At 35.6% G+C, this 14,491-nt stretch overlaps 1 pseudogene across 1 annotated transcript; it reads left to right on the top strand.

The window, feature by feature from the left end:
• The first annotated feature begins 10,252 nt into the window (after positions 1–10,252).
• Positions 10,253–13,961, top strand: LOC110741425 (annotated as a pseudogene). The gene has a single exon (XR_002517596.2). The product of XR_002517596.2 is annotated as a peroxiredoxin-1 pseudogene (transcript).
• Positions 13,962–14,491: the final 530 nt, after the last annotated feature.

Raw genomic sequence — 14,491 nt, 5'->3', positions numbered from 1 at the left:
ATTTAAAATTTAACATTTGAATCCAGCTGTATTTAATTTTTTTCTGACTAGCTGAAGACTGATAGAAATCGAGTCAAATCTACTTTTTCAAGTGAAATTTTTAAAGTAAGAAAAAATATTTTTTTAAAAAAGAACAGAGAATACACTGTGAGTTATTAATGGTAGGGTATTTACTCCCTTCAAGAATGTGGTTGGTTCCTGAATCCTCCCTCTATCTTGTTTGCTTGCTGTACTGGGCTGCCTGCTCAGGGCTCCAGACACCCAGTGGTTTTCCTGCTTCCCATACTTTATATCAAGCTCCTTCTGTAAGCCTGAAATAGCCATACCTCTCTTTTTTATCCTTTGAAATCCTTTACGGTTGAGACCAAATACCACTCCTCCCTCTATGTGTCATGGTCAAAAAAATTTTTGCAAAATTCTAACTGATGCAAACGTCCGTCCTTCTGTGTTCCCAGGTCAATTTCCTGGTCCTTTCTTCATGGAAATTACTTAGCAGATTTTAAGATTCTTGGTGAGAGGATCCTTATGTTCTTCATCTATGTATTATCATGTACCTAACAATTTTCAACAAAATTGTCTCAAACAAATGAAGAGAAATACACAAGAAGTCATCCTAATTTTTTAATGTGTGGTTTGCAGATTTATTGTGTGAATACCCGTGAAAATGCCTGGTTTATGCTGGAAAATGTTAGCCATGGGGCAGTGAGGACAGTGAACACAGGAGGCATTGGAGTCCAGGAACCTGAAGTGACACCCTGGCAATGAGATCACATAAGATACTTCAACTTTTTGAGCCTCAGTTTTCTCAAATACCAAATGGGAATCATACAACCTATACATTTCAGGCTTATAGTGAAGATTAGAAATAAATCTACAAATCACATAGCAATAATAATTATTATCATATAATGGTTGATTATCTAAAGAATAATGTGCTCTGGATAGTAGAATGTTCCTGTAAATTGAGAATTGTAAATTTTCAGGAAAATAGAATAAGTAGTCCTCATTTTAAAAAGATAAACTCTAGAAACACATTTGACTAAGTAAATTCATTAATTTTGTAGAGAAAAAAATAGCCATGTTCTTTTGGGTTTAGGCTGGTGTGATCCAAACTGTAAGTTGTAGTGTATTATTGGTTGATGAAATAAATTTAGTGGGTCAAGACCAGCATTACCATCTGTAATAGATTAACATTTAATAAATATTACAGTACATTTAACTCAATAATGATGAAAATGATTTATGGCAAGCATAGTTAAATTCAATACTTATGCACATGTGTGTTTTAGATAGACATATAAAAGGTATGTCTTATTAGTTGTCATGGTCAACATTTTTGCAGAGCACTCAGCTACAGGATATCAAATAATAAGTTAGTACTTAGTACTTACCAGCTGCTTTCTTGCAAAAGTAATCTTTAGAGGATAAAGGGTTAAGCTGTACTGGCTAGGTAAGACATTAGCTGGTACAGAGCACCAGAAGTATTTGAAATCACAAGGGTTTCAAAGCTAAAAATACCTTATGCATAATTCAGTTTTTTTGGATGATTATAAATTTTCTCAACCACATATTCTTTATCATGTTTATTAATTGTTAGTATACAGAAGTGTTCTGTAAAGATCTAGTTAAAGTGTGCTTTCGTTAAAAGCACAGGAGACTTTCCTATATATGAATGTAAGCCAGGTTGAAATAAAAGGGTTACTCTTTTCCCCATAGTTTATTGAGATGTGTTCCATGCCCCTGAATATAGAGGGAAAAATTGGTTAAAATGAGAATTTCAACCCTCTTTGCTTTAAAATGTTTGAAAATATCACATAATGGAAGAATGGCCCGGCCTAGACCAGAGGTTCTTAATTAGGGTTCCATGAGCTACGTTCAATTATATATTTTTTTTCTTTTGGTATTTTTCTTGTTTCAGTGAAAATTATTTTTAAATAAATTGCTTTTATATCTAATGTTATGGAAGCAATGTTTCACCCTAAACAAATTGTAGTGAGCCAGGAGATCCTACTGTATAATTTAAATAGTTATAACCATCATTTTGTTGTTATAATTTCTACAATAGATTTCTCTTTATAGGCATTAAATAAAACATATCCTAACATCAGGCTTGTGGATATCTGTCTTTATGTTATTTGGTCTAAGTTAATTAGAAAGTGTTAAAATGAGAAATAGAAAATTCACATATTCTAACATATTCTATCACTGAAAGCATTGCTGCAAGGCATTATTCACATACTATAAGGTTCTTGACAAGGAAAAAAGGAAGACAATGAGCCTGCTTATGTATTTCATATTTTCCCTCATCGAAAATATCTTGAAAGATTCATATCTTTTTCTATGAGAAGAATTTTCAATTAGAAATGCATGTAGTTGGAAAAAAATCTCAAATTTGTTGAAACATTAAAACTTGGTCTCAAATGCTGCTCAGAGAATCATTTAGCCAAGGAAGCCAAAAACTGAAAGAACTTGGTGAAGTCATGGCACGATCTGTAACTAAGAGCAAGAAAAAAATGTAAAGCAGTGCCTTGGTCCACCAATACCATGAATTTCAGGTTATTGACATTTCTTTTATGACTTAGAAGGAGGTCATGAACGAATTGACAACAAGGGAAAGAAATTGTTCTTGTCTCTGAGTGAAGCCAGCTCCTGGTATTCATCTGCTGTGTGTACCCTAATTCCATTAAGGAAGAATTCCTATTTTTGTGCATCTCTTTGGGACTATTTAAAGTTCTTCAATTGGTGTAGTTTCTTTGCCAAATAAAATTTTGCTGGGATGAAACTTTTTATACTTTATGCATGATGAAGCACCATAAGAGTTTAGCAGATCTTATTGTTACTAACTTTTTTGAAGAAACAAATCTTTACTTACCATTGTGATTTAGGACTTTCTACATCAGTGTACATTGGAATAAAATAATGCTGCCTGCAGTCATAAAATAAACCTCTTCTTCTTCCATGAATGCTATTGACATTGTGAAAACTAGAGCCATAAATCATCATCTTGTCAGTAAATGGAACAAAATAAACAATTCTTATCTAATTTACAGAGGTTTACTGATTTCTTATAGGGCATATCTTGGTATGCTTCACTGAACTCCAGGCAGAGTTTTCACTCTTTTGGAATTCAACAAAATGCCTGCCAAATAATTTGATAAGAATTATTTCATTAATAACATGGCCTTATGTGTAGATTTCACTTCATAATGCATTCATTCAACACTTCTTTTAAAAAAAAATAAAGAGATAAGCCTTTGTTTCAAGGTCTTACAGTGTTTTATGGTGGGCCAATATTATGGTCCTATAATGTTAGGTCCTACAATGGTGTTACTGATGTTGCTGAAAAGCTCAGAACCCTCAAAGTTTCCCAAAGCTGACACTTTGGGAAAAGAGATCAGAAGAAGATTGTTGTGTGAAGTTCCTGAGAACATGTATCCTTGGCTGGCTCAGCAAGTCAATTTATTTTTCTATGGAAATCTACAGACATCTAGAAACAGGAAGTATGCTTGAGATTTACTCCTGCGGAGAAGACATTAGGTTCAACATGGATTTTTACTTCTTCCTCATTGACATGGTAGACAGTGAAGAGGCAGACATACTTAAAGACTTAAGTGCAAGGTTACTGTGTGCACAGCCATATGCAGTGGCATTACCACAGTAGTTTAAGCTGAAGGAAATTAGTTTGGTTCAAACAGTCCTGAAGAATTATAGTTTCTTGACTCAGCCTCCCCTGTATGATAAAGTTAGCTGTAGGAGATTCACTTCTCTTTGTTCTTATACTTTTTTGTGGGTCTAGATATTGGGGACTTGTGGGCATCAACTTTAAAGACAGAATTAACAGAAAGTAAAAGATAATATAAAAGATAACATACATATTTCCATGTAAAAGACAATGCCATACTCTGACATACTTGAGCATACTTCCTGTTGATGTTCAAAAGTGTCATCTCTAACCTGTGCATTATGGGTTTGTCAGACACATTCAGGAAAGCAGTAGCTATGAGGCAGGCAACAACTACAACCCAAGAACTCAACAAATGTATTTGCATTCAACTGATATGTTAGCTGGAGACATGCTGATTTAGGATGGCCTGAGATGCATGACCTGACTCTACTCCACATGATCTCTCATCCTCCAGCAGCTTAGCCAACATTTATTCTCATGGCAAAAGCAAGGGTATCAGTTCTCCCGTGTCCAAGCTATTTGTAGTCTAACTTTACAGCTCTTCCTATTCAAAGATGAAGTCTGTTTCTCTACCTCTTAAATCTAGGCTGGACTTACGACTTCCTTAGGCCCTTAGGCCAAAGCATATAATGGAAGTGATGGCATGCCAGTTCTGGATTGAGGCCCCAAAGGCCTTTTAAATTTGCACTCACTCTTTGGACCCTTGCTTTTGCCGTGAGAATAAGCTTTGGCTAAGCTGCTGGAGGATGCGAGATCATGTGGAGCAGTCAGGTCATGTGTCTCAGGCTATCTTAGATCAGCATGCCTCTGGCTAACCTATCAGTTGAATGCAGATGCATGAATAAGCCCAGCTATTAGCTGAGCCAAGACTAGGTTTGGAGAACTGCACAGGTGGCCCATAGACTCATGAAAAATAGTACACAATTGGTGTTTTGAGCAACTGTGTTTTAAGGTGATTTGTAACTCAGATATAGCTATATGATGCAGATGTCTAAATAGATTGTGCCTACTTTTAAAAATAAGAGTTTGTAATAATACATGTCAGGCAAAGCATACCATCTACAAGGCACTTTGTATATAGTATTTTTTTTTTAAATCTCACACAGAATATTCTTTCTAATATACTCCAATACATCTCTATGGTAAATACTTGAATTCTTAAGATCTTATCTGGGCATTTCCCACAAGCGTATCTTTTTTTGTTGCTGTTTTTTGTTTTTTGTTTTTTTTGTTAAACAAAAGGATTCCATCCAGTCACATTTACTATATTTATCAAGAAACTTAAAAAAATACTAAGTTGAAAGATCCAGAAAAATGCTTATTAAACATTTGATCCATTGGCTACATATACTACAACTTTTTTCACCTTTAACAGTAATATGTCCAACAGTACACATGGAATACTTTCTCATTTCCTACACACATGCATATAATAAGCAAGATAAAGCAAAATCCCTAAAGAGAAAATGAACTCTGGAAACCTTTCTTACGTACTTTATTAATTGTCAGAGAATCTTTGTGATTTCCCTTATTAACAAATTTTAGTTGCTGTAAATACATATAATAGCTCACATCTAGAATGAGGCAGAAAATGATTTACTATAGATTTGTCTGATAGATATCTAACATATGAATCAAAGAACACCTCAAAGTTATAGCAATATGGAATGAATAGAAACACAGCACTGAATGGAAATGAAAGAGTAAGTTACATTCTCCAAACTCTGGATAAATGCAAAAAGTAGTTTTAGAAGATGATGCAAATTATCTTATTATTTATAGCATGGGGAAGAAAATCACAGTGTCCGTTATTCTTGTACAGCTGTCCCCTCAGCTTGTTCCCAAATATTTCCTTGTCTAGTATAATCTAGAGGAGACCAAAAATCTTTGTCCATGTTTATGGAGGGTGGAGGGAGAGGAAAGTGGAGAGACAGGAGGAGAAACCAGGGAAACCAGGTGCAACACTTTTCTTAATAATAGCCTGGGAAGAAAAATCTTGCCTTGACATGAGGGCCATAATGATGAATTGGAGAGTTTAACGAGAAAAGTATTTCTCTTTCTCCAGCCAAATGTTAAGGCCATAGACTCCACTCTGTGTTGCACGTGAAACCAAGGTGTTGGCGGGTACAGCTATCTAAAAATTCAGGTCTTTTACACTTTGTCAGTATTCTCAGCAGACTGAGGTTGAGCTCTTGCCAATATGGAAGGCTTCCAGATTCAAGAGATAAATGTCCAAATGTCCCAAATACTGAGTTGTCTCAGGTCTGAAGGCCGCTGAGCACACAGTGCAGTGATGATCCACCAGAGTTCATTGCAGGCTGGGTGACAACAGTCTATGTGGGTGCAGGGAATTGGCCAGGTTATACATGCATATGCATAGATGTATAGATGTATATGTATATATGTATGCATATATGTGCATACATAAATGTAAATGCCTTAAGACTGTGCCTTTAGTTTCTTTGTTGTTTTTGTTAAACTTCTTGAATGAGTTCCCTTCTTCCTAGCCAGGAAAAAAAGTCATAAACATTTGAATCTACTTTGTAACCACATCTGTGGAATTATTGAATCCGGACTGTGTATGTGTTTTTTGGATTTAAATTTTGCTTTTGACTCCAGACTGCTCAAATGAAAGGGGATTCTGTCTGGGGTTACCAAATTCCACTTAATGCCAATGCTTTTGTAGCTCATTTAAGCAGACTCAGTTATTTGAGTTATCTTACAGCAGGAACTAGACAAACAGGTTAAGGTCCAGACAGGTTAAATATCTTACTCTGGAAATCCAAGTCCAAATTGGGGATTAGCCCTCAACTTAATAGTTATTCCACCCATTGCTCAGGGTTTTGAATCACTTCTACAGAGCTTCGTTCCAAGGAAGAAAGACTGGGGATGTATTTGTCAAGTGGTAAATCAACTACTACTGTTTAAAATTCTCAAAGACCTCTGGAGCAAAGCATCTGTCTAAATCTAAAGATCAGAGAGTGGAAAAGACACTGAGAAATGAGAAATACTCATAGACTTTGGTTCTTCGTTCTAGCACTTACTTACAGTGCTGCCTTAAAAAATTCTAAACGTCTTGAGCATTATCTGTTTTACCTGTAAAACATATATGATAATACCTACCTTTGGAGGTTATTGTAAAGACTGAATAACATATGCATATACAATCCCAGCAAAGTGACTGCTTATTAAATAAATAGTTAATAAAGTTATGTTTTTAAAGTTCCTACTTCTACATGATTTTGATTTCTACCCCTCACCTCTAAATAAATCAATGAACTACTGCCGTAATTTTACCACCTTTATATTGGAATTTTAATTTTATTTTTTTAGAGTTTCAAGGATTATTTTATCTATGAAAATGCTGGCCAGGTGCAGTGGCTCACGCTTGTAATCCCAACACTTTGGGAGGCTGAGGCAGGTGAATCATCTGAGGTCAGGAGTTCGAGGCTAGCCTGGCCAACATGGCGAAACCCTATCTCTACTAAAAATACAAAATTAGCCGGGAGTGGTGGCAGGTGCCTGTAATCACAGCTACTCAGGAGGCTGAAGCAGGAAAATCACTTGAACCTGGGAGGTGGAAGTTGCTGTGAGCCCAGATGGCACCATTGCACTCCAGCCTGGGTGACAGAGCGAGGCTCCATCTCAAAAAAAAAAGAAAGAAAGAAAATACTATATATTATTTACAACACAGGCTAGGTTACTAGAATAAAACGTTGGCTTAAACAAGAGAGTTTTATTTATTTTATTTCTGTCTCCTGTAACAGTCCAGAGCAGCAGATTTGGTAGCTTGATGGAATTGGCAGGGTCCTATCATCTTGTGGCTGTGTTATCCTAAGGTGTTATCTTTAGCCAATGGTTGAGGATAAGATGACATCACACCAGTGTAAAATGGGAAAGAGGATTGCATTGGTATGTTCATTTATTTTAAGGACTACTTATATATAATTTACAGCCCACTCCCACCCCCGCCCCGTCACACACACACACACACACTCTCTCTCTCACATCCTGTTTTGAAGACCCTAGTCACATGCCTCACATCAAAATGGAAAGCAGTCTGGGAACTGGGGGTTGTGGTGTTTAGCTCGGAGGTCGTGTGTTCAGCTAAAGAATCTACTAATATAGAAGGAGAGGAAAATAGCATGTGGTGTATATGAACAGTATGGATTGGAGGGTGGGTAATTAGTCATCTCTGCCACAATTTGTTTGGGAGAATTGCTTATAGATGGGGTAAAATTTAACCCCGGAAAGGACTTTAAAGGTTATAAAGTCTCATCCATCTATGTTCCTAAATTCCCTTACAAGAACAGGGGAACTTAATTGAAATGCAATAATCCTTTACCAAACCTATTTGTCCCAGCTGTGCTTTTGACAAGTTTTGATGTATATGCAGAAAAATGTAGTTACATGTTCAACATTAAGTTTTGCTTTATTCTTCTATTCAGCAAATATTTATTGATCCCCTAGATGAAGATACTGTAGTAAATAACAGGTAGAAATCTGTGCCCTCATAAAACATGCATTTCTGTGTGGGGTGATACACAAGAAAACAATTAACGAAATACATGGTGTACATTGTGTAGATTGTGATAAATAACTTGGAAAAAAATAAAACAGAGAAGAAGATATTGCAGTTATGACTAGGGTGGTCAAGAAAAGCCTCATTGAGAAAGTGACACCTGAGGAAAAGACTAAAGTCAGGTGAGGAAGCTATATGCCTGTCTGCTTGGAAGGTAGAGAGAAGAGGGAGATGAAGTCAGGGTAGTCACAAAAAGCTAGAACATATGGGGCCTTCTACACCATGGTAAAATTTGGGGGTTTGAGCTGAGTACAGTTTTGATCTGACGTATGTTTTAGGATGATCTCTGCCTTGCTTTGTTGAACATAGACTGCAGGGAAGCAATGGTAAAATCAGGAACACCAGTAAGGAGGCTGTTGCAGTAATCCAGGTGAGAGGCAGGAGAATAGATGTGAACTTGATGATCAATGTCTGATTGTTGAATATATTTTAAAAATTGAGCATTCAGTTTTTGCTGATGAATATCTGCACGTGATCATCAATAAGGGAGGGTGTGTGGAGGCTGTAAGGCATCTACTCCGCGTCAGGAATGAATAGACTGTCAGACTAACTGATGGACTATAAATAGACTATCAGTTAATGTTTTCCTTGCTTTTCATACATGGATGTAATATCACACCTTCAACCCACTGGTTTTTGTAGAGTCTAATTTATCAACCGTATTCATTGCAACCTTTTCTGCTGCTTTTAAAAATGTCAACTCTTACCTTTGGAATCAGATTGTCCAGGCGTGGAATACAGAAATAAAAATCGTAAACAACCTTTGTGAGGATTCCTATTGCTGTGGTTTGAATGTTTACATCCCCTCAAAATTTATATACTGTAGTACTTACCCCCAAGATGATAGTATTATAAGGTAGGGCCACTAGGAGGTGATTAGGCCATAGGGGCAGAGCTCTCATGAATGGGCTTAGTGCCTTTATGAAAAAGGCCAGAAAGAGACCTCTCTCCCATTTTACTATGTGAGGACACAGAAAGAAGGCACTAGCTATGAGTCAGAAAGTGTCCCTCACTGGACACATTCAGAAATAATGCTTTACCAGCTATCTGGGCATCCCTCAGCTCAGGCAAGTTAGCACATAAAATTAACCATCACACTTACGTACTTTAAAGTTTGATTACCACTGCCTTAGAGCTCAGGGGAAAAATGCCTATTTCTTTTTGCATGCATAGCTTCCCAAATGTTTGAATACAGCTCTACATATATTTTCCTCCTTATCCTACACCAGCTTCTTCACACTCCCTGGACAAATATCCACAGTCCCTTCCACCTTAAATGAAATGTTTCCACATGCATTTCCCCAAGAAATGTATACACTTTAATATTATATTAAGTAGCATGGGAGTAAATAGTTTTAGCCCTTGTCATCCTCCTACTAATAAGTTTATTTGTAAGTTATTTTCATTTTTCCTTTTTCTCGTTTTATGAATAGCTTATATTTTATTTATAAAAATGTAATTAACCCAAGCAGCAAGTCAATATTTTATATTGCAAGTTGTATATAGTTTATAATATTTTTTAAAAATTCATATTAAATGTCTTTTATTGAATATGTTCCCATTAAAATGTAGTATGAGTAACATACTAGATTCATTTATAAGGGAGTTGGAGAAAATGTTGCCCTAATTTCTCTCATCTTAAAACTCATTCTCTTCTAAGGGTTCGTTCACATGCCATCTCTAAGTTGTTAGTTTTACAAATCCAAGTAATTTCAAAAGATTTTATGCTTTTGGATTGGTAAAATATTAGGGGTTATACCTATGTGGGAATTTTTAAATAGGCATCCATTATATTTTTCTTATACTTTGAAATAATATTTGGTTTCAAAGGTTTACTGTAACTGAATGAATAATCAACATATCTGCAAATGTGATTAAGCCCCTTAAATTCTACTTTACCTTTTTCAGGTGCAGATTATTTTTCAGTAAAATGTATATGGCTCATAATAACCATTTGGTGACATAATGGAACACAATTTAATTATGTGGAAAAATGGGACATTATATATGCTTTTATTTTGCTTTAAAGGTAGAGGTTGGCATATTATATTTAAATTAAAATTGTTACAGGATAACTTGAATTCTATTCAACTGTAACATTAAGCTGTTATTCTGTTTGTTTTTATTTCTCTTTCTTTTAATCTGCAATAGCCATAAATTTAACTTAACAAAATCATCACATTTTCCACAGAACAGTCTAGCCCATCTCTTCCATACGTGACTTTTTCTTTTCTGCACAGTTCTTCCCCCTAGCTATTTACTTTTAAATTTTTGTGTAATATTTTAATTGAATTTTTAATATACACTATTGTCTTGTCTGTTTATTTGTTCCTTAAGCTTTGTCCTGTGTTCTATTCAAATGCTAACTCATTTAAAGTGGATCAAAAACATGCATATTTGGCCTAGACTGGTATTTTCATAATTCCATTCCTCTTAGTTAAGTAGCAGAATCACTGACTTATACAAAGTTAAAAGCTAGAAGAAAGGATATGGAGTTGTGGTACCTTATTTTACAACCCAGCTTTGCTGCATTTCTTATGAAAGTCCCTGAAATTCTCTGTCTTCGATTTAAAAAAAAAAAGCTATAAATAGGATATAGCTATTTCATATAATTGTTGTATGATTCATAAGATAATGTACTTGAAAAGACCTGGCTTGGTCCTCAATATTACTGGAAAAAAATACTATCAACTTTTTTCTTTTATTGTCTTCAAATATAATTAACCAGTGATGTGTGTGTGTGTGTCTGTGTGTGTGTATCTCCCTCTTGTCTATCTCTTTCTGGCTCTCTCACTCTTTATATATTTATACACACACATATACACACACAGAATATATATATCTGTCCTACACACATAAACATATACATGTACATATGTATGTTTGTGTAATATATACTGTACATATGAAACAGTTAATTCTTTGGGCTGGTTTTAGATATAGGTATTTGGCTTTTTGTTCTAATGTTAAATTTCTTCTAAGAGTAAACTTCAGTTCTGAAAAATGGCAACTTTATGGTCCACTCTGACTGAGAAATCCTTGCTATTGGCAATGAAAACTGTGTGAAATCTGACAGCCTCACCCCAAAGTAAATTTGGGCAGACTTTTTTATTTGACTTAACCCTCATGAGTGCACACCCATTGAAATGGGTTCCAAAATCGGCAGTGCTTTTTATCACATTTTGCAAACACAGCTTAATTCAGCATAAACTGCCTTGCCTTGCATAGTTTTCACCCAGATTCATATATAAGATCAATGTTGCTTTAAATTTAGCCCTTGGTTTTACTGTAAGTTCATGACCTTGTAGAACAAAAATTAAATTCATAAAATTGGCTTTGGCTTCAACTTGGAAACCAAGCCCATATTTTTGAAAGTTCCCCATTTCCCTAGAAATATTCTATTGTGCTTACTCTCTGGAGTTTCCAGAAGGCAATATAATTTGGCTAATAAAAACTGAGAAATTACTACTGTAAAGAAAAAATGATAACTGTCTTTTAATAATACATTGTGTTGTAACCTAGTTTTAATTGTGGGACTTCTCACTTCTGATTTTTAAGAACCTGTCCAATAAAGAACACATAGCAGCAACATCAAACAACAGAGATCAACCTGTGAGGGCTCGAAAATTGGGGGCGCTGTGGCTGTGTTCATGTATTTCCATTGAGGGGGTATGATTGTCATGCTAATGTGTAAGAAATAATGTATATTAATTAAACTGTATTTCCCACATTAATAAAGTTTCCTGTTACAAATTTAACATTGTAAATAAATCAGCTTATAAAATGTTATGAAATATAAAACCATTCTGTAGAGGCAAGAATAGACACTTGTAATTTATGTTACTAAAATTCTTTAATAAAATAGCCACACCTTGAAGAATGCCAGTTAGATAGTAATTGGTATACAATTAAGGACACTCTGCGGGGACAAACTCTCAAAAAGAATGAATAACCTGTATCCGGGAACAATAATTGGAGTTCTCTGTACTCCACTGCTTCAGTCTAATGCTGGCAAGAGAGACCTCTTTGGCCCACTGCTGGCACTCAGGGCTGAAGAAGTGGCTGAGGCTTCTGAAAAAGGAAGATTGTTAGAATGTTTGTGCAAGTCTCTGGTGGCTTTTGAATACCTCACTCTTGTGTGACTGATCAGTGCATTTTGGTCACACCAATTATAAATTTAGTGGTTTAGTCATGATAAAAAGACAGGTGCAACATTATCTTTTGGAAGAAAGAACAAGGAGACCCGTATGATTTCAATCTTGGATGAAAATCACCAGTTGCCAAAATAAACAAAGTGTTTTCAAACCTGGTTCTCACCTCCTCTCATATGCAATTCCTTTAAAAATCGTGTTTTATATTTCTGTTATCTATTATCTCTGAACTGATACTGATATAAAATAGTTTTTGATTCCGTTGGTGTCTACACAACAGTCCCAACTAATTTGAAATAGAAAGTCATATAGCATAAAATATTATTGCTTTCATGTCTCATTAAGAATAACTATCATAGTATCCTCTCCCTGCCTGGTGTTGGTGGTTTGTTCTCAGAAGCTTGTGTGAGAACTGCTGATAGGAAGATGTCTTCAGGAAATGCTAAAATTGGGCACCTTGCCCCCGACTTCAAAGCCACAGCCGTTATGTCAGACGGTCAGTTTAAAGACATCAGCCTGTCTGACTACAAAGGAAATATGTTGTATTCTTTTACCTGCTTGACTTCACTTTTGTGTGCCCCACAGAGATCATTGCTTTCAGTGGTACAGAAGAATTTAAGAAACTCAACTGCTGAGTGATTGATGCTTCTGTGGATTCTCACTTCTGTCACCTGGCATGGATCAACACACCTAAGAAACAAGGAGGGCTGGACCTGTGAACATTCCTTTGGCATCAGACCCGAAGTGCACCATTGCTCAGGATTATGGGATCTTAAACGCTGTTGAAGGCATCTCATTCAGGGGCCTCTTTATCGTTGATGATACGGGTATTCTTCGGCAGGTCACTGTAGTGACCTCCCTGTTGACTGCTCTGTGGATGAGACTTTGAGACTAGTTCAGGCCTTCCAGTTCACTGACAAACAAGGGGAAGTGTGCCCAGCTGGCTGGAAACCTGGCAGTGATACTATCAAGTCTGATGTCCAAAAGAGCAAAAAATATTTCTCCAAGCAGAAGTGAGTGCTGGGCTGTTTTAGTGCCAGGCTGCAGTGGGAACCCCTGAGAACAAAATCTCCTTTGTATTTTTTTTTTTTTTCCAAGAGTAAAATACAAGACTTCAGATTCAGCTGAATTGTGGTGTGTTACAAGGTAGGCCTTTCCTACAGGGCACCTGGAGAGACCAGCCTTTCTTCCTTTGGAAGTGATGGCCTGAATTGTGTTGTGGGGAGGCCACTGATAGTATGATGTGTCAGTAGAGAGCATCAACCCATTGATCTTTTGTGGTTTGTTTTAAACTTGAACTGAGAAAAAAAAAAGAATATCATAATGTATTTTCTTATTTTAATTTATTTTATCAGCTATTTAAATAACAAAAGTAATACATGCTGTTGTCAAAGCAAAAAAAATCAAAACAGGTATACTCAAAAAATGGTAAATGGACTGTACTCTTTCTCCCTCCAATCAGATTTCTCCAGCATACTCAGTGCTTGTAACTTGTTTTAAACTCTTCTGTCTTTATTCCAACAAATAAATAACTTTAAAAACATGTAGATATTTTCTTATTTTCTTTTTACAAAAATATGGTTATGCAGTATACTTTATGTTGGAACTTGCTTTTCTAAAACCAGTGTAGCATGTATATACCTCAGTCTTTCTGTAAACAAATGTTTTATAATTTATTCAGCCTGCTTCTATTAGTAGACATGTATGTTTTTTCTCTTTTTTTCTATTATTTTCCTTTTCTTCTCCTACTATAATGATGTATACATAAACATTCTTTTACAAATATCCTAACATATAACTCTATATTATTTTCTCAAGGTATGGGGAGACTACAATACAAGAGTTCCCTAGATGGGATTTCTAGGTCAAAAGATGAGCACATTTTAAGTTGTAGTTTATTCTTACATGTTCCTTTCATATAACATATTGCATTTTAATTTTTGTTTTATTTTACATGACTGCTTCCTCACTAGGTTGAATTGCCAGAGGGTAAGGACTCTTCTATTTATCTATGTAGCTAGCAACAAACATTTTTAATTTTTTTAAATTCTGAAAATAGAAGGTTTGATTAGT

The sequence above is a fragment of the Papio anubis genome, chromosome 13 (assembly GCF_008728515.1).
Source record: "Papio anubis isolate 15944 chromosome 13, Panubis1.0, whole genome shotgun sequence".
NCBI lineage: Eukaryota > Metazoa > Chordata > Mammalia > Primates > Cercopithecidae > Papio > Papio anubis.
This window is presented reverse-complemented; position numbering and strand designations above follow the sequence as displayed.